The sequence below is a fragment of the Rhipicephalus microplus genome, unplaced genomic scaffold, assembly GCF_043290135.1.
Source record: "Rhipicephalus microplus isolate Deutch F79 unplaced genomic scaffold, USDA_Rmic scaffold_29, whole genome shotgun sequence".
NCBI classification, from domain to species: Eukaryota; Metazoa; Arthropoda; class Arachnida; order Ixodida; family Ixodidae; genus Rhipicephalus; species Rhipicephalus microplus.
In genome coordinates, this window is record NW_027464602.1 from 4988766 (window position 1) to 5005662 (window position 16897).

Below are 16897 nucleotides of genomic sequence, written 5' to 3' on the forward strand. Positions count from 1 at the left end.
GAGCTATCACCCCAAAGAAAAAAAAGCGCCGCACCACCACCGGTTGGGCTCTAACCTCCAACCTTTCGGTTAACAGCCGATCGCGCTAGCCAATCGCGCCACGAAGACAGTCCTGCTCCACTCTCACCACCATCAGAACATATCTTCAAAGCTATTACCGCAAAGAAAAAAGCAACACACCACTCCCGGGAGGGCTCAAAACTCCAACCTTTCGGTTTATAGCCGATCGCGCTAGCCCATTGCGCCACGGAGACAGTCTTGCTCCACTCTCACCACCATAAAAACATATCTTCAAAGCTATCAGCGCAAAGAAAAAAAGCGCTGCACCACCACCGCGTGGGCTCGAAACTCCTACCTTTCGGTTAACAGCCGATCGCGTTAGCCAATTGCGCCACGGAGACAATCCTGCTCCACTCTCACCACCATCAGAACATATCTTCAAAGCTATAAGCCCAAAGAAAAAAAAAGCGCGGCACCACCAACGGGTGGGCTCGAACCTCCAACTTTCTGGTTAACAGCCGATCACGCTAGCCAATTGCGCCACGGAGACAGTCTTGCTCCACTCTCACGACCATCAGAACATATCTTCAAATCTATCAGCCCACAGAAAAAAAGCGCCGCACAACCACCGGGTAGGCTCGAACCTCCAACTTTTCGGTTAACAGCCGATCGCGCTAGCCAATTGCGCCACGGAGACAGTCCTGCTCCACTCTCACCACCATAGGAACATATCTTCAAAGCTATCAGCCCAAACAAAAAAAGTGCCGCGCCACCGCCGGGTGGGCTCGAAACTCCAACCTTTCGGTTAACAGCCGATCGCGCTAGCCAATTGCGCCACGGAGACAGTCCTGCTTCACTCTCACCACCATCAGAACATATCTCCAAAGCTATCAGCCCAAAGAAAAAAAAGCGCCATACCACCACCGGGTGGGCTCGAACCTCCGACCTTTTGGTTAACAGCCGATCGCGCTAGCCAATTGCGCCATGGAGACAGTCCTGCTCCACTCTCACCACCATCAGAACATATCTTCAAAGCTCTCAGCCCAAAGAAAAAAAGCACCGCACCACCACCGGGTGGGCTCGAACCTCCAACTTTTCGGTTAACAGCCGATCACGCTAGCCAATTGCGCCACGGAGACAGTCCTGCTCCACTCTCACCACCGTCAGAACATATCTTCAAAGCTATCAGCCCACAGAAAAAAAAGCGCTGCACCACCACCGCGTGGGCTCGAAACTCCTACCTTTCGGTTAACAGCCGATCGCGTTAGCCAATTGCGCCACGGAGACAATCCTGCTCCACTCTCACCACCATCAGAACATATCTTCAAAGCTATCAGCCCAAAGAAAAAAAAGCGCGGCACCACCACCGGGTGGGCTCGAACCTCCAACTTTCTGGTTAACAGCCGATCGCGTTAGCCAATTGCGCCACGAAGACAGTTTTGCTCCACTCTCACGACCATCAGAACATATCTTCAAATCTATCAGCCCACAGAAAAAAAAGCGCCGCACAACCACCGGGTAGGCTCGAACCTCCAACTTTTCGGTTAACAGCCGATCGCGCTAGCCAATTGCGCCACGGAGACAGTCCTGCTCCACTCTCACCACCATAAGAACATATCTTCAATGCTATCAGCCCAAAGAAAAAAGCAACACACCACTCCCGGGAGAGCTCGAAACTCCAACCTTTCGGTCAACAGCCGATCGCGCTAGCCCATTGTGCCACGGAGACAGTCTTGCTCATCTCTCACCACCATCAGATCATATCATCAAAGCTATCAGCCCAAAGAAAAAAAAGCACCGCGCCACCACCGGGTGAGCTCGAACCTCCAACCTTTCGGTTAACAGCCGATCGCGCTAGCCAACTGCGCCACGGAGACAGTCGTGCTCCACTCTCACCACCATCAGAAATTATCTTCAAAGCTATTACCGCAAAGAAAAAAGCAACACACCACTCCTGGGAGGGCTCGAGACTCCAACCTTTCGGTTAACAGCCGATCGCGCTAGCCCAATGCGCCACGGAGGCAGTCTTGCTCCACTCTCACCATCATCAGAACATATCTTCAAAGCTATCAGCGCATAGAAAAAAAAGCGCTGCACCACCACCAGGTGGGCTCGAACCTCCAACCTTTCGGTTAACAGCCGATCGCGCTAGCCCATTGCGCCACGGAGACAGTCTTGCTCCACTCTCACCACCATCAGAACATAACTTCAAAGCTATCAGCGCAAAGAAAAAAGCAACACACCACTCCCGAGAGGGCTTGAACTTCCAACTTTCCGGTTAACAGCCGATCACGCTAGCCAATTGCGCCACGGAGACAGTCTTACTCTACTCTCACAACCATCAGAACATAACTTCAAAGCTATCAGCCCACAGAAAAAAAAGCGCCGCACCACCACCGGGAGAGCTCGAACCTCCAACGTTTCGGTTAACAGCCGATCGCGCTGGCCAATTGCGCCACGCAGACTGTCCTGCTCCACTCTCACCACCGTCAGAACATTTCTTCAGACCTATCAGCCCAAAGAAAAAAAAGCGCTGCACCACCACCGGGTGGGCTCGAACCTCCAACCTTACGTGCTCCACTCTCACCACCGTCAGAACATTTCTTCAGAGCTATCACCCCAAAGAAAAAAAGCGCCGCACCACCACCGGTTGGGCTCTAACCTCCAACCTTTCGGTTAAGAGCCGATCGCGCTAGCCAATCGCGCCACGAAGACAGTCCTGCTCCACTCTCACCACCATCAGAACATATCTTCAAAGCTATTACCGCAAAGAAAAAAGCAACACACCACTCCCGGGAGGGCTCAAAACTCCAACCTTTCGGTTTATAGCCGATCGCGCTAGCCCATTGCGCCACGGAGACAGTCTTGCTCCACTCTCACCACCATAAGAACATATCTTCAAAGCTATCAGCGCAAAGAAAAAAAGCGCTGCATCACCACGGCGTGGGCTCAAAACTCCTACCTTTCAGTTAACAGCCGATCGCGTTAGCCAATTGCGCCACGGAGACAATCCTGCTCCACTCTAACCACCATCATAACATATCTTCAAAGCTATCAGCCCAAAGAAAAAAAAGCGCGGCACCACCACCGGGTGGGATCGAACCTCCAACTTTTTGGTTAACAGCCGATCACGCTAGCCAATTGCGCCACGGAGACAGTCTTGCTCCACTCTCACGACCATCAGAACATATCTTCAAATCTATCAGCCCACAGAAAAAAAGCGCCGCACAACCACCGGGTAGGCTCGAACCTCCAACTTTTCGGTTAACAGCCGATCGCGCTAGCCAATTGCGCCACGGAGACAGTCCTGCTCCACTCTCACCACCATAAGAACATATCTTCAAAGCTATCAGCCCAAAGAAAAAAGCAACACACCACTCCCGGGAGGGCTCGAAACTCCAACCTTTTGGTCAACAGCCGATCGCGCTAGCCCATTGCGCCACGGAGACAGTCTTGCTCATCTCTCACCACCATCAGATCATATCATCAAAGCTATCAGCCCAAAGAAAAAAAAGCACCGTGCCACCACCGGGTGGGCTCGAACCTCCAACCTCTCGGTTAACCGCCGATCGCGCTAGCCAACTGCGCCACGGAGACAGTCGTGCTCCACTCTCACCACCATCAGAACATATCTTCAAAGCTATCAGCCCAAACAAAAAAAAGCGCCGCACCACCGCCGGGTGGGCGCGAAACTCCAACCTTTCGGTTAACAGCCGATCGCGCTAGCCAATTGCGCCACGGAGACAGTCCTGCTTCACTCTCACCACCATCAGAACATATCTTCAAAGCTATCAGCCCAAAGAAAAAAAAGCGCCATACCACCACCGGGTGGGCTCGAACCTCCGACCTTTTGGTTAACAGCCGATCGCGCTAGCCAATTGCGCCATGGAGACAGTCCTGCTCCACTCTCACCACCATCAGAACATATCTTCAAAGCTATCAGCCCAAAGAAAAAAAAGCACCGCACCACCACCGGGTGGGCTCGAACCTCCAACTTTTCGGTTAACAGCCGATCACGCTAGCCAATTGCGCCACGGAGACAGTCCTGCTCCACTCTCACCACCGTCAGAACATATCTTCAAAGCTATCAGCCCACAGAAAAAAAGCACCGCACAACCACCGGGGAGGCTCGAACCTCCGACGTTTCGGTTAACAGCCGATCGCGCTAGCCAATTGCGCCACGGAGACAGTCCTGCTCCACTCTCACCACCGTCAGAACATTTCTTCAGAGGTATCAGCGCAAAGAAAAAAGCAACACACCACTCCCGGGAGGGCTCGAAACTCCAACCTTTCGGTCAACAGCCGATCGCGCTAGCCCATTGCGCCACGGAGACAGTCTTGCTCATCTCTCACCACCATCAGATCATATCATCAAAGCTATCAGCCCAAAGAAAGAAAAGCACCGCGCCACCACCGGGTGGGCTCGAACCTCCAACCTTTCGGTTAACAGCCGATCGCGCTAGCCAACTGCGCCACGGAGACAGTCGTGCTCCACTCTCACCACCATCAGAACATATCTTCAAAGCTATCAGCCCAAACAAAAAAAAAGCGCCGCACCACCGCCGGGTGGGCTCGAAACTCCAACCTTTCGGTTGACAGCCGATCGCGCTAGCCAATGGCGCCACGGAGACAGTCCTGCTTCACTCTCACCACCATCAGAACATATCTTCAAAGCTATCAGCCTAAAGAAAAAAAAGCGCTATACCACCACCGGGTGGGCTCGAACCTCCGACCTTTTGGTTAACAGCCGATCGCGCTAGCCAATTGCGCCATGGAGACAGTCCTGCTCCACTCTCACCACCATCAGAACATATCTTCAAAGCTATCAGCCCAAAGAAAAAAAAGCACCGCACCACCACCGGGTGGGCTCGAACCTCCAACTTTTCGGTTAACAGCCGATCACGCTAGCCAATTGCGCCACGGAGACAGTCCTGCTCCCCTCTCACCACCGTCAGAACATATCTTCAAAGCTATCAGCCCACAGAAAAAAAAGCGCCGCACAACCACCGGGTAGGCTCGAACCTCCGACTTTTTGGTTAACAGCCGATCGCGCTAGCCAATTGCGCCACGGAGACAGTCCTGCTCCACTCTCACCACTATAAGTACATATCTTCAAAGCTATCAGCCCAACGAAAAAAAAAGCGCCACACCACCACTGGGTGGGCTCGAACCTCCGACCTTTTGGTTAACCGCCGATCGCGCTAGCCAATTGCGCCACGGAGACAGTCCTGCTCCACTCTCACCACCATCAGAACATATCTTCAAAGCTATCAGCCCTAAGAAAAAAAAGCGCCGCACCACCACCGGGTGGGCTCGAACCTCCAACTTTCCGGTTAACAGTCGATCACGCTAGCCAATTGCGCCACGGAGACAGTCCTGCTCCACTCTCACCACCATCAGAACATATCTTCAAAGCTATCAGCCCACAGAAAAAAAAGCGCCGCACAACCACCGGGTAGGCTCGAACCTCCAACTTTTCAGTTAACAGCCGATCGCGCTAGCCAATTGCGCCATGGAGACAAACCTGCTCCACTCTCACCACCATAAGAACATATCATCGAAGCTATCAGCCCGAAGAAAAAAAAGCGCCGCACCACCACTGGGTGGGCTCGAACCTCCCACCTTTCGGTTAACAGCCAATCGCGCTAGCCAATTGCGCCACGGAGACAGTCCTGCTCCACTCTATCCACCGTCAGAACATTTCTTCAAAGCTATCAGCCCAAAGAAAAAAGCAACACACCACTCCCGGGAGGGCTCGAAACTCCAACCTTTCGGTCAACAGCCGATCGCGCTAGCCCATTGCGCCACGGAGACAGTCTTGCTCATCTCTCACCACCATCAGATCATATCATCAAAGCTATCAGCCCAAAGAAAAAAAAGCACCGCGCCACCACCGGGTGGGCTCGAACCTCCAACCTTTCAGTTAACAGCCGATCGCGCTAGCCAACTCCGCCACGGAGACAGTCGTACTCCACTCTCACCACCATCAGAACATATCTTCAAAGCTATCAGCCCAAACAAAAAAAAAGCGCCGCACCACCGCCGGGTGGGCTCGAAACTCCAACCTTTCGGTTAACAGCCGCTCGCGCAAGCCAATTGCGCCACGGAGACAGTCCTGCTTCACTCTCACCACCATCAGAACATATCTTCAAAGCTATCAGCCTAAAGAAAAAAAAGCGCCATACCACCACCGGGTGGGCTCGAACCTCCGACCTTTTGGTTAACAGCCGATCGCGCTAGCCAATTGCGCCATGGAGACAGTCCTGCTCCACTCTCACCACCATCAGAACATATCTTCAAAGCTATCAGCCCAAAGAAAAAAAAGCACCGCACCACCACCGGGTGGGCTCGAACGTCCAACTTTTCGGTTAACAGCCGATCACGCTAGCCAATTGCGCCACGCAGACTGTCCTGCTCCACTCTCACCACCGTCAGAACATTTCTTCAGAGCTATCAGCCCAAAGAAAAAAAAGCGCTGTACCACCACCGGGTGGGCTCGAACCTCCAACCTTACGTGCTCCACTCTCACCAACGTCAGAACATTTCTTCAGAGCTATCACCCCAAAGAAAAAAAAGCGCCGCACCACCACCGGTTGGGCTCGAACCTCCAACCTTTCGGTTAACAGCCGATCGCGCTAGCCAATCGCGCCACGAAGACTGTCCTGCTCCAATCTCACCACCATCAGAACTTATCTTCAAAGCTATTACCGCAAAGAAAAAAGCAACACACCACTCCTGGGAGGGCTCGAGACTCCAACCTTTCGGTTAACAGCCGATCGCGCTAGCCCAATGCGCCATGGAGGCAGTCTTGCTCCACTCTCACCATCATCAGAACATATCTTCAAAGCTATCAGCGCAAAGAAAAAAAGCGCTGCACCACCACCGCGTGGGCTCGAAACTCATACTTTTCGGTTAACAGCCGATCGCGTTAGCCAATTGCGCCACGGAGACAATCCTGCTCCACTCTCACCACCATCAGAACATATCTTCAAAGCTATCAGCCCAAAGAAAAAAAAGCGCGGCACCACCACCGGGTGGGCTCGAACCTCCAACTTTCTGGTTAACAGCCGATCACGCTAGCCAATTGCGCCACGGAGGCAGTCCTGCTCCACTCTCACGACCATCAGAACATATCTTCAAATCTATCAGCCCACAGAAAAAAAAGCGCCGCACAACCACCGGGTAGGCTCGAACCTCCAACTTTTCGGTTAACAGCCGATCGCGCAGCCAATTGCGCCACGGAGACAGTCCTGCTCCACTCTCACCACCATAAGAACATATCTTCAAAGCTATCAGCCCAAAGAAAAAAGCAACACACCACTCCCGGGAGGGCTCGAAACTCCAACCTTTCGGTCAACAGCCGATCGCGCTAGCCCATTGCGCCACGGAGACAGTCTTGCTCATCTCTCACCACCATCAGATCATATCATCAAAGCTATCAGCCCAAAGAAAAAAAAGCACCGCGCCACCACCGGGTGGGCTCGAACCTCCAACCTTTCGGTTAACAGCCGATCGCGCTAGCCAACTGCGCCACGGAGACAGTCGTGCTCCACTCTCACCACCATCAGAACATATCTTCAAAGCTATCAGCCCAAACAAAAAAAAGCGCCGCACCACCGTTGGGTGGGCTCGAAACTCCAACCTTTCGGTTGACAGCCGATCGCGCTAGCCAATTGCGCCACGGAGACAGTCCTGCTTCACTCTCACCACCATCAGAACATATCTTCAAAGCTATCAGCCTAAAGAAAAAAAAGCGCCATACCACCACCGGGTGGGCTCGAACCTCCGACCTTTTGGTTAACAGCCGATCGCGCTAGCCAATTGCGCCATGGAGACAGTCCTGCTCCACTCACACCACCATCAGAACATATCTTCAAAGCTATCAGCCCAAAGAAAAAAAGCACCGCACCACCACCGGGTGGGCTCGAACCTCCAACTTTCCGGTTAACAGCTGATCACGCTAGCCAATTGCGCCACGGAGACAGTCCTGCTCCCCTCTCACCACCGTCAGAACATATCTTCAAAGCTATCAGCCCACAGAAAAAAAAGCGCCGCACAACCACCGGGTAGGCTCGAACCTCCGACTTTTCGGTTAACAGCCGATCGCGCTAGCCAATTGCGCCACGGAGACAGTCCTGCTCCACTCTCACCACTATAAGAACATATCTTCAAAGCTATCAGCCCAACGAAAAAAAAGCGCCGCACCACCACTGGGTGGGCTCGAACCTCCGACCTTTTGGTTAACCGCCGATCGCGCTAGCCAATTGCGCCACGGAGACAGTCCTGCTCCACTCTCACCACCATCAGAACATATCTTCAAAGCTATCAGCCCAAAGAAAAAAAAGCGCCGCACCACCACCGGGTGGGCTCGAACCTCCAACTTTCCGGTTAACAGCCGATCACGCTAGCCAATTGCGCCACGGAGACAGTCCTGCTCCACTCTCACCACCATCAGAACATATCTTCAAAGCTATCAGCCCACAGAAAAAAAAGCGCCGCACAACCACCGGGTAGGCTCGAACCTCCAACTTTTCAGTTAACAGCCGATCGCGCTAGCCAATTGCGCCATGGAGACAGTCCTGCTCCACTCTCACCACCATCAGAACATATCTTCAAAGCTATCAGCCCAAAGAAAAAAAAGCACCGCACCACCACCGGGTGGGCTCGAACGTCCAACTTTTCGGTTAACAGCCGATCACGCTAGCCAATTGCGCCACGCAGACTGTCCTGCTCCACTCTCACCACCGTCAGAACATTTCTTCAGAGCTATCAGCCCAAAGAAAAAAAAGCGCTGTACCACCACCGGGTGGGCTCGAACCTCCAACCTTACGTGCTCCACTCTCACCAACGTCAGAACATTTCTTCAGAGCTATCACCCCAAAGAAAAAAAAGCGCCGCACCACCACCGGTTGGGCTCGAACCTCCAACCTTTCGGTTAACAGCCGATCGCGCTAGCCAATCGCGCCACGAAGACTGTCCTGCTCCAATCTCACCACCATCAGAACTTATCTTCAAAGCTATTACCGCAAAGAAAAAAGCAACACACCACTCCTGGGAGGGCTCGAGACTCCAACCTTTCGGTTAACAGCCGATCGCGCTAGCCCAATGCGCCATGGAGGCAGTCTTGCTCCACTCTCACCATCATCAGAACATATCTTCAAAGCTATCAGCGCAAAGAAAAAAAGCGCTGCACCACCACCGCGTGGGCTCGAAACTCATACTTTTCGGTTAACAGCCGATCGCGTTAGCCAATTGCGCCACGGAGACAATCCTGCTCCACTCTCACCACCATCAGAACATATCTTCAAAGCTATCAGCCCAAAGAAAAAAAAGCGCGGCACCACCACCGGGTGGGCTCGAACCTCCAACTTTCTGGTTAACAGCCGATCACGCTAGCCAATTGCGCCACGGAGGCAGTCCTGCTCCACTCTCACGACCATCAGAACATATCTTCAAATCTATCAGCCCACAGAAAAAAAAGCGCCGCACAACCACCGGGTAGGCTCGAACCTCCAACTTTTCGGTTAACAGCCGATCGCGCAGCCAATTGCGCCACGGAGACAGTCCTGCTCCACTCTCACCACCATAAGAACATATCTTCAAAGCTATCAGCCCAAAGAAAAAAGCAACACACCACTCCCGGGAGGGCTCGAAACTCCAACCTTTCGGTCAACAGCCGATCGCGCTAGCCCATTGCGCCACGGAGACAGTCTTGCTCATCTCTCACCACCATCAGATCATATCATCAAAGCTATCAGCCCAAAGAAAAAAAAGCACCGCGCCACCACCGGGTGGGCTCGAACCTCCAACCTTTCGGTTAACAGCCGATCGCGCTAGCCAACTGCGCCACGGAGACAGTCGTGCTCCACTCTCACCACCATCAGAACATATCTTCAAAGCTATCAGCCCAAACAAAAAAAAGCGCCGCACCACCGTTGGGTGGGCTCGAAACTCCAACCTTTCGGTTGACAGCCGATCGCGCTAGCCAATTGCGCCACGGAGACAGTCCTGCTTCACTCTCACCACCATCAGAACATATCTTCAAAGCTATCAGCCTAAAGAAAAAAAAGCGCCATACCACCACCGGGTGGGCTCGAACCTCCGACCTTTTGGTTAACAGCCGATCGCGCTAGCCAATTGCGCCATGGAGACAGTCCTGCTCCACTCACACCACCATCAGAACATATCTTCAAAGCTATCAGCCCAAAGAAAAAAAGCACCGCACCACCACCGGGTGGGCTCGAACCTCCAACTTTCCGGTTAACAGCTGATCACGCTAGCCAATTGCGCCACGGAGACAGTCCTGCTCCCCTCTCACCACCGTCAGAACATATCTTCAAAGCTATCAGCCCACAGAAAAAAAAGCGCCGCACAACCACCGGGTAGGCTCGAACCTCCGACTTTTCGGTTAACAGCCGATCGCGCTAGCCAATTGCGCCACGGAGACAGTCCTGCTCCACTCTCACCACTATAAGAACATATCTTCAAAGCTATCAGCCCAACGAAAAAAAAGCGCCGCACCACCACTGGGTGGGCTCGAACCTCCGACCTTTTGGTTAACCGCCGATCGCGCTAGCCAATTGCGCCACGGAGACAGTCCTGCTCCACTCTCACCACCATCAGAACATATCTTCAAAGCTATCAGCCCAAAGAAAAAAAAGCGCCGCACCACCACCGGGTGGGCTCGAACCTCCAACTTTCCGGTTAACAGCCGATCACGCTAGCCAATTGCGCCACGGAGACAGTCCTGCTCCACTCTCACCACCATCAGAACATATCTTCAAAGCTATCAGCCCACAGAAAAAAAAGCGCCGCACAACCACCGGGTAGGCTCGAACCTCCAACTTTTCAGTTAACAGCCGATCGCGCTAGCCAATTGCGCCATGGAGACAGACCTGCTCCACTCTCACCATCATAAGAACATATCATCGAAGCTATCAGCCCGAAGAAAAAAAAGCGCCGCACCACCACTGGGTGGGCTCGAACCTCCCACCTTTCGGTTAACAGCCAATCGCGCTAGCCAATTGCGCCACGGAGACAGTCCTGCTCCACTCTATCCACCGTCAGAACATTTCTTCAAAGCTATCAGCCCAAAGAAAAAAGCAACACACCACTCCCGGGAGGGCTCGAAACTCCAACCTTTCGGTCAACAGCCGATCGCGCTAGCCCATTGCGCCACGGAGACAGTCTTGCTCATCTCTCACCACCTTCAGATCATATCATCAAAGCTATCAGCCCAAAGAAAAAAAAGCACCGCGCCACCACCGGGTGGGCTCGAACCTCCAACCTTTCGGTTAACAGCCGATCGCGCTAGCCAACTCCGCCACGGAGACAGTCGTACTCCACTCTCACCACCATCAGAACATATCTTCAAAGCTATCAGCCCAAACAAAAAAAAGCGCCGCACTACCGCCGGGTGGGCTCGAAACTCCAACCTTTCGGTTAACAGCCGATCGCGCTAGCCAATTGCGCCACGGAGACAGTCCTGCTTCACTCTCACCACCATCAGAACATATCTTCAAAGCTATCAGCCTAAAGAAAAAAAAGCGCCATACCACCACCGGGTGGGCTCGAACCTCCGACCTTTTGGTTAACAGCCGATCGCGCTAGCCAATTGCGCCATGGAGACAGTCCTGCTCCCCTCTCACCACCGTCAGAACATATCTTCAAAGCTATCAGCCCACAGAAAAAAAAGCGCCGCACAACCACCGGGTAGGTTCGAACCTCCGACTTTTCGGTTAACAGCCGATCGCGCTAGCCAATTGCGCCACGGAGACAGACCTGCTCCACTCTCACCACTATAAGAACATATCTTCAAAGCTATCAGCCCAACGAAAAAAAAGCGCCGCACCACCACTGGGTGGGCTCGAACCTCCGACCTTTTGGTTAACCGCCGATCGCGCTAGCCAATTGCGCCACGGAGACAGTCCTGCTCCACTCTCACCACCATCAGAACATATCTTCAAAGCTATCAGCCCAAAGAAAAAAAAGCGCCGCACCACCACCGGGTGGGCTCAAACCTCCAACTTTCCGGTTAACAGCCGATCACGCTAGCCAATTGCGCCACGGAGACAGTCCTGCTCCACTCTCACCACCATCAGAACTTATCTTCGAAGCTATCAGCCCACAGAAAAAAAGCGCCGCACAACCACCGGGTAGGCTCGAACCTCAAACTTTTCGGTTAACAGCCGATCGCGCTAGCCAATTGCGCCACGGAGACAGACCTGCTCCACTCTCACCACCATAAGAACATATCATCGAAGCTATCAGCCCGAAGAAAAAAAAGCGCCGCACCACCACTGGGTGGGCTCGAACCTCCGACCTGTTGGTTAACAGCCAATCGCGCTAGCCAATTGCGCCACGGAGACAGTCTTGCTCCACTCTCACCACCATCTGAACATATCTTCAAAGCTATCAGCCCAAAGAAAAAAAGCGCCGCACCACCACCGGGTGGGCAAGAACCTCCAACTTTCCGGTTAACAGCCGATCACGCTAGCCAATTGCGCCACGGAGACAGTCCTGCTCCACTCTAACCACCGTCAGAACATTTCTTCAGAGCTATCAGCCCAAAGAAAAAAAAAGCGCTGCACCACCACCGGGTGGGCTCGAACCTTCAACCTTTCTGTTAACAGCCGATCGTGCTAGCCAATTGCCCCACGGAGACAGTCGCGCTCCACTCTCACCATCGTCAGAACATTTCTTCATAGCTATCACCCCAAAGAAAAAAAAAGCGCCGCACCACCACCGGTTGGGCTCGAACTTCTGACCTTTCGGTTAACAGCCGATCGCGCTAGTCAATTGCGCCACGAAGACAGTCCTGCTCCACTTTCACCACCATCAGAACATATCTTCAAAGCTATTACCGCAAAGCAAAAAGCAAAACACCACTCCCGGGAGGGCTCGAGACTCCAACCTTTCGGTTAACAGCCGATCGCGCTAGCCCATTGCGCCACGGAGGCAGTCTTGCTCCACTCTCACCATCATCAGAACATATCTTCAAAGCTATCAGCGCAAAGAAAAAAAAGCGCTGCACCACCACCAGGTGGGCTCGAACCTCCAACCTTTCGGTTAACAGCCGATCGCCCTAGCCCATTGCGCCACGGAGACAGTCTTGCTCCACTCTCACCACCATCAGAACATAACTTCAAAGCTATCAGCGCAAAGAAAAAAGCAACACACCACTCCCGGGAGGGCTTGAACGTCCAACTTTCCGGTTAACAGCCGATCACGCTAGCCAATTGCGCCACGGAGACAGTCTTACTCTACTCTCACAACCATCAGAACATAACTTCAAAGCTATCAGCCCACAGAAAAAAAAGCGCCGCACCACCACCGGGAGAGCTCGAACCTCCAACTTTTCGGTTAACAGCCGATCGCGCTAGCCAATTGCGCCACGCAGACTGTCCTGCTCCACTCTCACCACCGTCAGAACATTTCTTCAGAGCTATCAGCCCAAAGAAAAAAAGCGCTGCACCACCACCGGGTGGGCTCGAACCTCCAACCTTACGGTTAACAGCCGATCGCGCTAGCCAATTGCCCCACGGAGACAGTCGTGCTCCACTCTCATCATCGTCAGAACATTTCTTCAGAGCTATCACCCCAAAGAAAAAAAAGCGCCGCACCACCACCTGTTGGGCTCGAACCTCTAACCTTTCGGTTAACAGCCGATCGCGCTAGCCAATTGCGCCACGAAGACTGTCCTGCTCCAATCTCATCACCATCAGAACTTATCTTCAAAGCTATTACCGCAAAGAAAAAAGCAACACACCACTCCTGGGAGGGCTCGAGACTCCAACCTTTCGGTTAACAGCCGATTGCGCTAGCCCATTGCGCCACGGAGACATTCTTGCTCCCTTCTCACCACCATCAGGACATAACTTCAAAGCTATCAGCCCAAAGAAAAAAAAAGCACCGCACCACCACCGGGTGGGCTCGAACCTCCAACCTTTCGGTTAACAGCCGATCGCGCTAGCCAATTGCGCCACGGAGACAGTCGTGCTCTACTCTCACCACCATCAGAACATATCTTCAAAGCTATCAGCGCAAAGAAAAAAGCAAAACACCACTCCCGGGAGGGCTCGAACCTCCAACTTTTCGGTTAACAGCCCATCGCGCTGGCCAATTGCACCACGGAGAAATTCCTGCTCAACTCTCACCACAATTAGAACACATCTTCAAAGCTATCAGCCCAAAGAAAAAAAAAGCGCCGCACCACCACCGGGTGGGCTCGAACCTCCAACTTTTCGGTTAACAACCGATCGCGCTAGCCAATTGCGCCACGGAGACAGTCTTGCTCCACTCTCACCACCATCAGAACATATCTTCAAAGCTATCAGCCTAAAGAAAAAAAAGCGCCATACCACCACCGGGTGGGCTCGAACCTCCGACCTTTTGGTTAACAGCCGATCGCGCTAGCCAATTGCGCCATGGTGACAGTCTTGGTCATCTCTCACCACCATCAGAACATATCTTCAAAGCTATCAGCCCAAAGAAAAAAAAGCACCGCACCACCACCGGGTGGGCTCGAACGTCCAACTTTTCGGTTAACAGCCGATCACGCTAGCCAATTGCGCCACGGAGACAGTCCTGCTCCCCTCTCACCACCGTCAGAACATATCTTCAAAGCTATCAGCCCACAGAAAAAAAAGCGCCGCACAACCACCGGGTAGGCTCGAACCTCCGACTTTTCGGTTAACAGCCGATCGCGCTAGCCAATTGCGCCACGGAGACAGACCTGCTCCACTCTCACCACTATAAGAACATATCTTCAAAGCTATCAGCCCAACGAAAAAAAAGCGCCGCACCACCACTGGGTGGGCTCGAACCTCCGACCTTTTGGTTAACCGCCGATCGCGCTAGCCGATTGCGCCACGGAGACAGTCCTGCTCCACTCTCACCACCATCAGAACATATCTTCAAAGCTATCAGCCCAAAGAAAAAAAAGCGCCGCACCACCACCGGGTGGGCTCAAACCTCCAACTTTCCGGTTAACAGCCGATCACGCTAGCCAATTGCGCCAGGGAGACAGTCCTGCTCCACTCTCACCACCATCAGAACATATCTTCAAAGCTATCAGCCCACAGAAAAAAAGCGCCGCACAACCACCGGGTAGGCTCGAACCTCCAACTTTTCGGTCAACAGCCGATCGCGCTAGCCAATTGCGCCACGGAGACAGACCTGCTCCACTCTCACCACCATAAGAACATATCATCGAAGCTATCAGCCCGAAGAAAAAAAAGCGCCGCACCACCACTGGGTGGGCTCGAACCTCCGACCTGTTGGTTAACAGCCAATCGCGCTAGCCAATTGCGCCACGGAGACAGTCCTGCTCCACTCTCACCACCATCTGAACATATCTTCAAAGCTATCAGCCCAAAGAAAAAAAGCGCCGCACCACCACCGGGTGGACAAGAACCTCCAACTTTCCGGTTAACAGCCGATCACGCTAGCCAATTGCGCCACAGAGACAGTCCTGCTCCACTCTAACCACCGTCAGAACATTTCTTCAGAGCTATCAGCCCAAAGAAAAAAAAAGCGCTGCACCACCACCGGGTGGGCTCGAACCTTCAACCTTTCTGTTAACAGCCGATCGCGCTAGCCAATTGCCCCACGGAGACAGTCGCGCTCCACTCTCACCATCGTCAGAACATTTCTTCATAGCTATCACCCCAAAGAAAAAAAAAGCGCCGCACCACCACCGGTTGGGCTCGAACTTCTGACCTTTCGGTTAACAGCCGATCGCGCTAGTCAATTGCGCCACGAAGACAGTCCTGCTCCACTTTCACCACCATCAGAACATATCTTCAAAGCTATTACCGCAAAGAAAAAAGCAAAACACCACTCCCGGGAGGGCTCGAGACTCCAACCTTTCGGTTAACAGCCGATCGCGCTAGCCCATTGCGCCACGGAGGCAGTCTTGCTCCACTCTCACCATCATCAGAATATATCTTCAAAGCTATCAGCGCAAAGAAAAAAAAGCGCTGCACCACCACCAGGTGGGCTCGAACCTCCAACCTTTCGGTTAACAGCCGATCGCGCTAGCCCATTGCGCCACGGAGACAGTCTTGCTCCACACTCACCACCATCAGAACATAACTTCAAAGCTATCAGCGCAAAGAAAAAAGCAACACACCACTCCCGGGAGGGCTTGAACCTCCAACTTTCCGGTTAACAGCCGATCACGCTAGCCAATTGCGCCACGGAGACAGTCTTACTCTACTCTCACAACCATCAGAACATAACTTCAAAGCTATCAGCCCACAGAAAAAAAAGCGCCGCACCACCACCGGGAGAGCTCGAACCTCCAACTTTTCGGTTAACAGCCGATCGCGCTAGCCAATTGCGCCACGCAGACTGTCCTGCTCCACTCTCACCACCGTCAGAACATTTCTTCAGAGCTATTAGCCCAAAGAAAAAAAAGCGCTGCACCACCACCGGGTGGGCTCGAACCTCCAACCTTACGGTTAACAGCCGATCGCGCTAGCCAATTGCCCCACGGAGACAGTCGTGCTCCATTCTCATCATCGTCAGAACATGTCTTCAGAGCTATCACCCCAAAGAAAAAAAAAGCGCCGCACCACCACCTGTTGGGCTCGAACCTCTAACCTTTCGGTTAACAGCCGATCGCGCTAGCCAATTGCGCCACGAAGACTGTCCTGCTCCAATCTCATCACCATCAGAACTTATCTTCAAAGCTATTACCGCAAAGAAAAAAGCAACACACCACTCCTGGGAGGGCTCGAGACTCCAACCTTTCGGTTCACAGCCGATCGCGCTAGCCCATTGCGCCACGGAGACAGTCTTGCTCCCTTCTCACCACCATCAGGACATAACTTCAAAGCTATCAGCCCAAAGAAAAAAAAAGCACCGCACCACCACCGGGTGGGCTCGAACCTCC